Source organism: Orycteropus afer, unplaced genomic scaffold, assembly GCF_000298275.1.
Source record: "Orycteropus afer afer isolate SDZICR_OR568_19922 unplaced genomic scaffold, OryAfe1.0 scaffold00265, whole genome shotgun sequence".
In the NCBI taxonomy this organism is placed as follows: Eukaryota; Metazoa; Chordata; class Mammalia; order Tubulidentata; family Orycteropodidae; genus Orycteropus; species Orycteropus afer.
Genome location: NW_006921852.1, coordinates 1,393,944 through 1,404,638, shown reverse-complemented (window position 1 = coordinate 1,404,638; position 10,695 = coordinate 1,393,944). Strand labels below are relative to the sequence as shown.

The window sequence follows — 10,695 nt, the reverse complement described above, 5'->3', positions numbered from 1 at the left end:
CTCTTCTATCATCCATTTTGGTCTTCTCTTCTTTTGTTGTCCTTTTAGTGACCTCTTGCTTTCTTCATGGATGATGCTCTTGATGTCATCCCACAATTCATCTGGTTTCCTGTCATTGGTGTTCAATGCATCAAATCTATTCTTTAGATGGTCTCTAAATTCAGTAAGGATATATTCTAGATCATATTTTGAAAGGAAAAACAAGCAAATCAACCAAAAAACAAGTACTCAAACAACTACACAATCAAATCAGAAAAATTTCTCTGGAATATACAAATCCTTCCAGGCCTGCTTTTTCTTTCTTTTGGACATCTTGAAAATGTTGCCCACTCTCCCTATTTATTGCGTTTTCCTCAGCTGCATTCGTTTCTTAATCTGTTGCCATATAACACTTTTTCACTTTACTAAATTACTCCTGTCAAGATTCCGACTTCCTTATTGCTGAGTTCCATTGGACGTTTTTCAGTGCATTTTATCTTTACTTGACCTATCAGTAGACTTTTACACTGTTGATCCAATATTCCACTCCCTCCTTTCTGAAAAATCTTTTCCTCTAAGATACTGATAGTTCACACTCCCATTTTTCATCCAATTTTTCTGTCTATTTTTTCCTGGTTTCCTTTGCAGGTTCCTTTCACTCTGTCTATTCAGTTTTTTTTTTCCCCTTGCAGCACTACTGGATGGTTTTGAAATGCCAACATTTAGGTTACTAGTTGAATGTGAACTTTTTATGCCACCCAGGTATCTTTCTATAAGATCATAACCATTGAACATACTGTGGAGCAGTTCTATTATGTAACACATGGGATTGTCATGGGTAGGAATCAGCTTGTTGGCAATGGGCTTGATTTTGGGATTTATAAAAAGTGAATGCAGACCTAGATGTGGAAAAGCTTCCAAATACCAACCTACTGCTGCTACTGCTTAGGAGCTCTAGTAGCACAATGCCTAAAGCAATCTGACTGCTAACCAGAGGGTTGGTCGTTCAAACCCACCAGCCACTCTGTGGAAGCAATATTGGGCAATCTACTGCTACTTGCATCCTCCCACTTGTACCCCTTTGCACTTTAATTCGTTCTGTCTATTCTTGATCATTTTTAAAATAATCTTCAAAATTTTTCCATATATCTTCTCTTCTCATTCTTGCATTCTCTTGGCTGCTATTGTGTGCTGCTGTCATGTCTTTAAGAATTACCTATGTGTTGTTGACACTCAAATCCATGTCTCTAGGCCATAATTCTCTTCTAACTGAAATATAACAACTTCCCTATTATCTCTTTTTATTTATTATACAGCTATTTCACATTAAAAATATCATAATCTCAGTGTCTTCACTCCAGATTTTCTTCTCCTACTATGTTTCCAGTCTCTGTAAATGGTACTATTATCTACCAGGTGGTAGAATTCCGGAAACTCAGCATCATTCTTACTACTTCCCTCTCTCCTAACTTTCATTATTTCATCAAACAGGACGTAGTGATGATTCCAATTTCTTAATATCTCTTAGATCTGTCCATTTCCCTTCCTTTCTTTGCTATTTCCATTTTTAAGCAAACCCTATCATTTTCCTCTGGATTGCCACTAAAGCTTCCAAAGTGGTATCCAAGTGTCTACTAATGCTCTCTTCTAATCTATTTCCCACACTGTAGTGTGTGATCTTTCAAAATGCCAATCTATTATGTCATACCTATCAACTGTATACTACTCCTATTGTTCATAGGGACAATAGTAGAAAAATAAATATATTAAAAATTTTTTTGGTATTGTTCTTGGAATTCAAACCAAGTTGATACCCCTAGTGCTGGTGAGTTTGTTTAGTTTTAGAGGTCTTCTTTTCCCTAGAATAGGCAGAACTCAACTCTTCTTCTCCTTTGGTTCCTAGTTGACTTTCTAAAAGGGAAGGAGGCAATGAGGCATAGATGGGGTGAGTATCTCTTCCCAAGCAGATGAAATACATGGGCCCTCTCATGTCTTCAGCATAATGGAAGTTAGACATTACTAAAGATATCTGGTACTATAACCTAAAGATTACTTTGGAATTTGATCAAACCACAACTATACTCTTCTTCCATAGGGGCTTAGTGAGTGGGGATGAGGTGGTATGTGAAGTCTTCTTTAGACTAGATAGTAATGTGTCTATTTTGCTGCTTTTCTTCAAAGACAGCATTAGATTTGTGCTAACATCGAATTCTAAAATACATTTCTTCGTGAATTTCACAGAGAACTTTGTTTATTGAAGAGGACAATATCATCAATGATATTTGTCTCGAAAATCCCGTGATTTTCTTGTGTTTTTAGCTTTTGATAAAAGCTTACTATAAAGAGCAGCCAATGGAGGTGATTCCAGGACCACAACTTTACATAAGGATGATATTCAGATCAGCCATAAAGTATGTGTATGTAATGTTGCTGGGGAGGTAGTGGTTCTGAGTTTCACACAGACACCATGTGCATGGTGTCCATGGAGTTTTGCAATGTAGTGATTTTTTGAGAGGTTAAACTAGTGTGCCCCAAATATGTAGACTTTTTGTGACCCAACTTGAGTTCTTTTTTTATTTTTATAGTAATGTGGCATAGCCCCTAAGGCATTTGACTGCTCACCAGAAGTCTGGCGGTTCAAACCCACCAGCCACTCCTTGGAAGGAAGGTTGGGCAATCTACTTCCGTAGTGATACTACCTCAGAAACCCAAGGAGGGGTCGCTATGAATTGGATCTTACTCAACGGCAGTGAGTTTGGAGTTTGGTAATGTCAAATAGTCTTAGTTTTTTTTTTTAAAGTTTAAATTACTTAGAGAAAAATGAGATAGCTTGAAAATTTTCTGATATTCTCTTGGCTAAGTTTCTGAAAGAAGCGAGCAGACATTTTGGGTTTGTAGTTTTTGACAAAAGCATAGAATGGTGGGGCTTATATTAATGATTGAGGGCAGATCTCCATAACATGAAAGCAGGTAAGGTGACGTAGTTAATTTTGAAAATTCAGGAGCATAATGGGTGCTTTGGCTTGTGTGGGTGGTCAAATCATTTTCATACCAATTCATTACTTTTTTTAAAAATAAATATGCATAAATTTATACTATATGGGGAGGTCTGGTGGTGTAGTGCCTAAGGCATTTGACTGCTAACCAGAGGGTGGCCGTTCAAACCCACCAGCCACTCCTCAGAAGGAAGACTGGGCAATCTACTTCAGTAGAGATACCACCTCGGAAGTCCAAGGAGGGGTCGCTATGAGTTGGAACTAACTTGATGGTAGTGAGTTTGTTTGTGTTTTTTTGAATACTATATGCTCTAAGGGAGCTCTGGTAGCATAGTGCCTAAGGCACTTGTCTGCTAACCAGAAGGCTGGCAGTTCAAACCCACCAGCCACTCCTCGGAAGGAAGATGGGGCAATCTACTTCCGCAGAGATACCACCTCGGAAACCCAAAGAGGGGTCGCTATGAGTCGGGTCCAACTCGACAGCACATAACAACAATAACAACATATGCACTAAGATAAACGTTGTTACAAATATTGTTCTTATCCTGAAGGAATATGTAACTTAACAGGGGATAGGGACAAGTAAACTGATAATGAATAAAATGTAATAAATGCTATCCTGTGAAGTGGAAGAGAAGACTAGACAGCCTTGGAAGGCTGGTATTAGAGAAGACTTCCTAGAGGAAGTGATTTAAAGAATAGGAGTTATCAAGATGAAAGATGATGTAGAAGAATGCTCTAGGCAGAGCATACAGCATGACTTGAAAGTCAAGAGTCTAAAGGAGAAGTAGGAAATATATCTTGTGTGGAGGAGAGAGGACTGAGTAGAAATTTAGATTTAGGAATCGTAAGATGGGATTTGAAACATTGGGAAAGGATTTTATTGTCCAGAGACAGTTTGAAGAATAAAAAGAGAAGAGATCCTAGGCAGGACCACAAGCATAAAATAATAAATAAACAAATAAGTAGGTAGAAACAGGAGTCATACTAAAATCATTTAATATATTTAACAACTGGTTCAACATAGTCAATGACCAATAAGGATGGATGCTCATCCTATTAAAAGGAAGCTAGTTGTAAAGAATGCGTACGTCCTAACATAGTACACAAAGACAGTATTCTACATCCTACTTTGATGGGTAGCAATGAGGGTCTTAAAAGCTTGCAAATGGCTGTCTAAGGTACAGCTATTGGTCTCACCTTGTCTGGGGCAAAGAAGTGTGAAGGAAGTCAAAGATGCATGGAAGCAGCTAGTCGAAGGGAGTAGTGGAGCACTTGAATCTCTGCTTGTACAACCCTGAGATTAGAAGAATTAGATGGCGCCCATCTACCATGTCAACCACTCTGAAAAGAATAGGAAATCCTGGCTAGAATGGGAGAAAAAATGTGGAACAAAAAATAATAAAAAGACCAGGCTTACTGGCCTGATAGAGACTGATAGGGGAGCTCTGGTAGCATAGTGGCTAAGACACTTGCCTGCTAACCACACGGCTGGCGGTTCAAACCCACCAGCCACTCCTTGGAAGGAAGGTTGGGCAATCCTACTTCCGTAGTGATACTGCCTTGGAAACCCAAGGAGGGGTCGCTGTGAGTCGGGCCGACTCAATGGCACATAACAACAACAACAACAACAGAGACTGATGGAGCCCCTAAGACTATGGCCTTAGTCACTCTTGAAGTCAGGAACTCACCCTCCTGGCTCAAACTTTCAGCCGAACCATGGAGTGAACAATAACACCAGGTAGGTATGCACTTCTTAGAACAGTCAACAAAATCAGAAGAGCAGAATTTGCTCAGGGATAAAGCTCAGAAGGCAGGGATGAATAGGAAAGAAGGACAAATCGAAATGGTAACCACAGGGAGGAAGTTGGAATAGTGCTTTTACATTGTGGGGACTTTATTAAATGTCACGAAACAAAACATGTAACAGTTGAATTGAAAACCAATTTGCTTGTAAACTTTCAATCAAATAACAATAAAAAGTTATATAAAAAGTGAAAAAATGATGTTTTTGATTATTTAGTTAAAAAAAAAGAATAACTATGCGTGCAGTTGGGTATGTGTTACAAAGGAAGTTGGGTGAAAAGGCGTAATCAGAGAAGCAGATAAAACAGGAGGTCGGGATGACATGGAAGTTGAAGAAATAGAGCATTTTAATAATTAGGGATTGATCCACAGTGCCAATTGCTCCTGAGAAGCAAATAAAATAAACTTTGAATAGTTCTCTTGACTATTCTCAGGGATATTTGTTAATGGAAGCAATTTCAGTGAAGGTCACTTAATAGCAAAATGAAAGTATTAGTTTTGGTATGTGTGCTTGAACCCATCTCATGAATCTGATTCTGCCTTACGTCCTAAGCCAGTAGCTACTTACCTCTTTATCTTTTTTTTTTTCCTTTTAATTGTAGCTTCACATTTTTGGACCCACTTTTTGGTTGGATTTACCTAACTATAACCTTGGCTTCTTTCAACCGAGCCTTACACTGAAAGGGATTTCTCATTGAGTTTCCTGGCTACTTGGTCAGAAACTAGGCAAATTGTGTACTTTTGAAAAATTGCTTTCCAAAATTTCATTATCACAGACAAACTATCTCTTGGGAATCTCATATGTTAGTTTGTTGTTTATTTTTCTAGCACAATGGGAAGATCTAGTGATGGTGAATAATCATTAGTACCATTAAAAGTACAGTTAGATATTAAATTTTGATAATTTTGACATTAAGTTTTCAATCTTTAAAGAGCTGGAGTTGAGTTTCTATAACAAAATATTAAATTACAAGGAAGAGTATTTCAAACCTCTCTGAATAGTCAGCTAAATTGTAATATTCCTCTTTTTATTTTTAAAGTAATATGAAACTTTTAGAAGTTATTGTTTTCAGGCTTTATGGAAAGTTTTTCTCCTTGTAAGTCCATCTTCCATTACCACTGCCAGTATAATTTTTCTGAATGGGAAATTTAATGTCACAAACCTTCTTAGGATCCTTTCTCTTCAATTTCATTATAAAATCCAAACTTCTCAGCAAGATTTTCTTAACATAAATCCTACTCACCATTCCAGACTTTACATTCATCCTTATAGTTTCTCTAGATGCATGCAGTTTCCTCAGCCTAACTTACCCTTATCTCTTTCTTCAGTAAATCCTTTTTCTGGAATGACCAAAATCTGTGTTGGTACCTATTACTCTATATTGATTTTTTTCCACTCCCTTAGTAGACCCTGAGCTCCTTGAAGGCAGGGATTTTATCTTTTCTCTCTTTTTTCTCTGGTCAAGTTGAGTACCTGACAAGCATTTATAAACCTCTATTGTAAAATAGGAATGAAAGTTGTCAATTAATTCTTTTATGGACATGATAGTTCCCTACTGGTAACTTATTGAGTTATTCTTAATTGAATTAAGGAATTTTCCTGTTAATGTATTTACTAGTTACTTTCTTCTCTCTACTCATCTAAAAAGAGGAGATGTAATGGTACTTAAGCAGACATAGCTAGTTAAATTAAAACATTAATCATTGCTTTTCTGGAGGTAGCATCTGGGCTAAGGAAGTAAAAAAAAAAAAAAAATCAGGATCTCTACTTGTAACAAAAGAGAAAAATGAGCTATTATTCTTGGAGATATATATATATATATATATATATATATATATATATATATATATATATATAATTTTTATAAAATAGATAGGCTGCTCTGTGGATAGAAAAACTTTAGAAAGATTGGAGAATGTCCAATTCAAATAAAGCAATAATCAATCTGTTTAATTAAAAAAACAGATGGATTATCTGGCCTGCTGATGGCTAGAAGCTTTGTGAGAATGACACCTCTTTCTACTCAAAAGTAAATGAAAGAGGAGGCAACTTATTGAATCAATTTTGTATTTTCATCAACCTCCTCAGAGTCTTCTCAGCATGGTACTGATTTTTAAAAAGACACAGATAAGAACTAGAGAGGATTAAGGGAGGACCACTTAAAATATGGTAAAAATCTGCTGCATTTCTTGGATGACATAAAATCTTAAGTGTTATTCCAAAGCTCATTTCCAATTATATGTAATGTTTATCTGCATGTGGTCCAGTGAATTACTTAATATGGTCCTTCTAATCATAATCTTTATGACTCCCACACCATGATTGGGTGGGACTAATGGTGGAACGTCATGGATTGAATTGTGTCCCTCCGGAATATGTATCAATTTGTTTAGGCCATAATTCCCTATACTATATGGCTATCTTCTATTTTGTGAGTTGATGTAATTATCCTCCATTTCATGATGTGTTATAAATCCTGCCTCTATGCCTGTCATTATGGTCCATTTCAGAGTGAATTATCCATTATGTTAATGAGGTAAGATGAGGGTGGGATGAGTCACTGCATTATTAGAGGGTGTGACTCAAGCCACCAGCCTTACTCCAGTTACCATCCTTGCATCACCTTCTTCAAGTAAGGGGAGTTTCCTTGAGGGTATGGTCTGTATCCAATATATATGAATGTTCTGGCAAAATTCTCTCCCTTGCTCTGAATCCTTCATTCGGCTGGTCATCATCTGACCTCTGGTTCTTGAGACTTGAACCAGCAGCCTACCATTTGACCTGATTTGCCAGCTTTCCACTAGCGTCCCCAGCCTTGTGAGTCAGCAGCCTGTCCTTTGACCTATTCACTAGCCCCTGCAACCACGTGAGTCAGGAGAAAGCTCTAGCCTAATGCCTGATCCATAGATTTGGAACTTGCTAGCTTTTACAACCTTGTGACCCATTTCCTTGACATTCTTCACTCCTTGAGCTGCTGCCACCTCTCTTGAAAAATGGACACAGGAGTTCCTGCCAGTGATACTACTGAAGACCCCACTGCTGATGACTCTGCTAGTTATTCTACCAGTGGTGACCTGCTACTGGCCAGGACCCACTCTTCTTCTGGCAGGCACTTCAGGAACGGTGGCCCACAAAGGAGCTGCAGCAGTCTGGGAGGAAGAGGGGCTTTGCTGCCCTGGATGACCAACTCTTAGGACTCCTAAAAATGCTGCAGGTGGACCGGGTCAAGGCAGCTTCAGGTCCATGCAGCTGGGATCCTCACTGGGAGCCCACTCAGTCTTGCCAAGCCCCTGGCTAGCATCTTCCAGGTGTAGTATGCCAGCCTGAGCCTTCTGCTAAACCATATTGGCTGTTTCTATAATGGAGGCAAGTTCAAAAAGGCAGAACTGTTCAGCCAAAGCTCAGGCTGCAGCCAGAACTTGACAATGGAAAGATCAATACCCCTCTGCTCCTATAGAACAAGGTAAACCTGATGGAACACTATGCAGATGATTTTCTGGACCTGCAGAGGTGGCTTCTTGTCCTCATGGCTTGTTGATGTCAGCTCAGCTTTGAAGTCAGAGACATTGCCAGAAGTTTTCCTCAGGTGACAGCTACTGGGCTGGAGAAGCTGAGTATGAAACTGCTGAGTAGAGAGGTACTGCACCTGCTGGAGCATTTATAGCATGGGCTCAGCTCTTTGTCCCAGTGTCATCAATCAGCAATGCCTGGGCATTTTGCAGTACCTGTGCTACAAACAGTTTGCAGAGGGAAACCTGTCTTAGGAGAACTGGGCCTGCTGTGTGTGGGACCTGGTGCAGCAGAGTGAACAGTTACAGGACTGGCTGTTCCATCTCATGACCTCACATGGAGGCATGTCCATGACCACCCAGTGTGCTTGGGACTGCTTGCTGGTGGAGGGGCAGCTTCCAGCTGCAGTGGCTGTGGAGATGAACAGGCTTTAGCTGCAAGAAGGGGTGGTCTAGGCTGGCAGAAGGCTTGAGGAGTCTGACAGTGAGGACAGGAGCAGTTACCATCAGCTGCCCATCTCCAAGGAGGACATCCACTTCCTGACCACATGGGAGGACCTGGCCCAGCATAGGCCAAGCTCCTGCAGACTGGTGGGGTGGTTAGAATGGACCTGGAGTAGAAACTGTCATTAAAGGCACCAGGCTGGCCCTGTGCTTCCCTAGTACAGCTGGAGATGGTAGGCTGTGTGCTGCTGCTGGATGTGCCTGAACTAGTATGCCCTCTGGGGGGACAGGGGTATGGGTGGTGGGGTGGAGCATAGCCCTTTTCCTAGTTCTTGGGCCAGCTTCTCTCAGACCCCTCCATCATCAAGCTGTGTTACAGGAAGACAGGAGACTTGTGGAGCCTGGGCAGCTCCTGCCCTGCCCTTGTCAACGTGGAGAAGCAGACGCAGGTTGGCCAGGACCTACAGTGGTTCACAGGCAGAGATGGTTGTTAGGCATGCCGGGCTTGGGTGTGGATATAGCAGGGGCACCACAGGGTCTGAGCCTCCTTGTGTTGTAGGTGCTGGGCAAGCCCTTGGACAAGGCACACAAGCTCTCTAACTGGGATCTGCAGCCACTGTGGTAGGAGTAGCTCATCTGTGATGTCCATTGCCACTTATGGTGTACAAGACTCTGTACCAACACTCCTCTTGCTTTCATGTGTCTGCAAACCTGACTGAGAGCCTGGGGCCCAGGTGCAGCATTAGATCAGGGGCCTGGGGCCACCTAGCTGGCAGGAAGCTCTTGCCTGGCCCAACATGTGGTTGCGGCTCTCCCAAGGTCTCTGCCAGAGCCTTCCATGTGGTATGTGACAGTATGCTGTAGGGGCTAGCACAGAGCCTGCACTGCCTGGGTATGAATGTGGGTGTGCTGGGTGCCAGTGAAGACCACTTCAACAAGGTCATCAGGCAAAAGAGAAAGATCATTCTGATGTCAGGGCTGATATACCATAAGCTCTGGGCAAGAGTTGGAGCTGAGCTATGCCTCTCAGTCATCTGGTCCCTCAAGTCCTGGGAACAGACATAGGCCATGCTTGGGCATTTCAACCTGAGAGTCACCCTCTCCAACATCTTTAGCTGCTGCCAGGTATGTAATTGTGACTGGTACCTGAAGGTCACATAGGGACATGATGAAACACTTCATGCTTCTCAACAGGCACCATGAAGGCCCCAGTAGCACAGGTGATGATGAGATCACCCAAAATACAGACAGATGGGACAGGTTCAGCATCAGAGCTGGCTCCTAGGGACCGTGTCTATGAACTACCATGCCACTGGCTGGAGGTGGTGGATCTGCAGATCATTACACTGGCTACACAGGGCAATGACATGCCACTGCAGCTGGCAGGGGTCCTGGCAGGAGTGCTGTGGTACCCGGAGCAGTGGCCCTTCTACTGTTGCATGGGCTGTAACAAGGTCTTTTGGGAGGGCTACCACCTGGGTCACCTGACTGCACAGTTCTGCAAGGTTCTGGGGAGCCTGCTGCCCCACCTTCTGTGAATCCCTAGGTGGCAGACAACCCCATCAGGACACTTTGTATGATGGGTAGCAATAAAGGTATTTTGGATGCACACTCAAAAAAAAAAAAAAAAAAATACTATGTTGCATTTTAAATTTCGAGCAAGAGGTTTGCCTTTAGGTGAACTGACACAGGAAAAGTCAGTGCCCATCAGAAGAACCCTCTTCTGGGATCGGAAGTTAAGGGATCCAGGGAATTGGGGAGTAGATACTCTGGTATTTTGTCTCGTGGTGATCACCTGGATGAGTGGAAGTTAGGGAGGTGCAGCCTGAAGAGATAGGATGAGTTTAGATATATACGACTGGCACATGTAGACCTAGCCCATGGAGGTTAGGAATGAAAGAGAGGGAGGAAAGAGGGAGAGAGGAGGGAGGGAGGGGGGGAGAGAGAGAGACACCGGGAG

General features: G+C 41.6%; 1 pseudogene; it reads left to right on the top strand.

Moving 5' to 3' along the window:
• The window catches only part of LOC122150941, a 19,127-nt pseudogene extending 8,854 nt beyond the window's left edge, over positions 1 to 10,273 (top strand).
• The last annotated feature ends 422 nt before the right edge of the window (positions 10,274 to 10,695 follow it).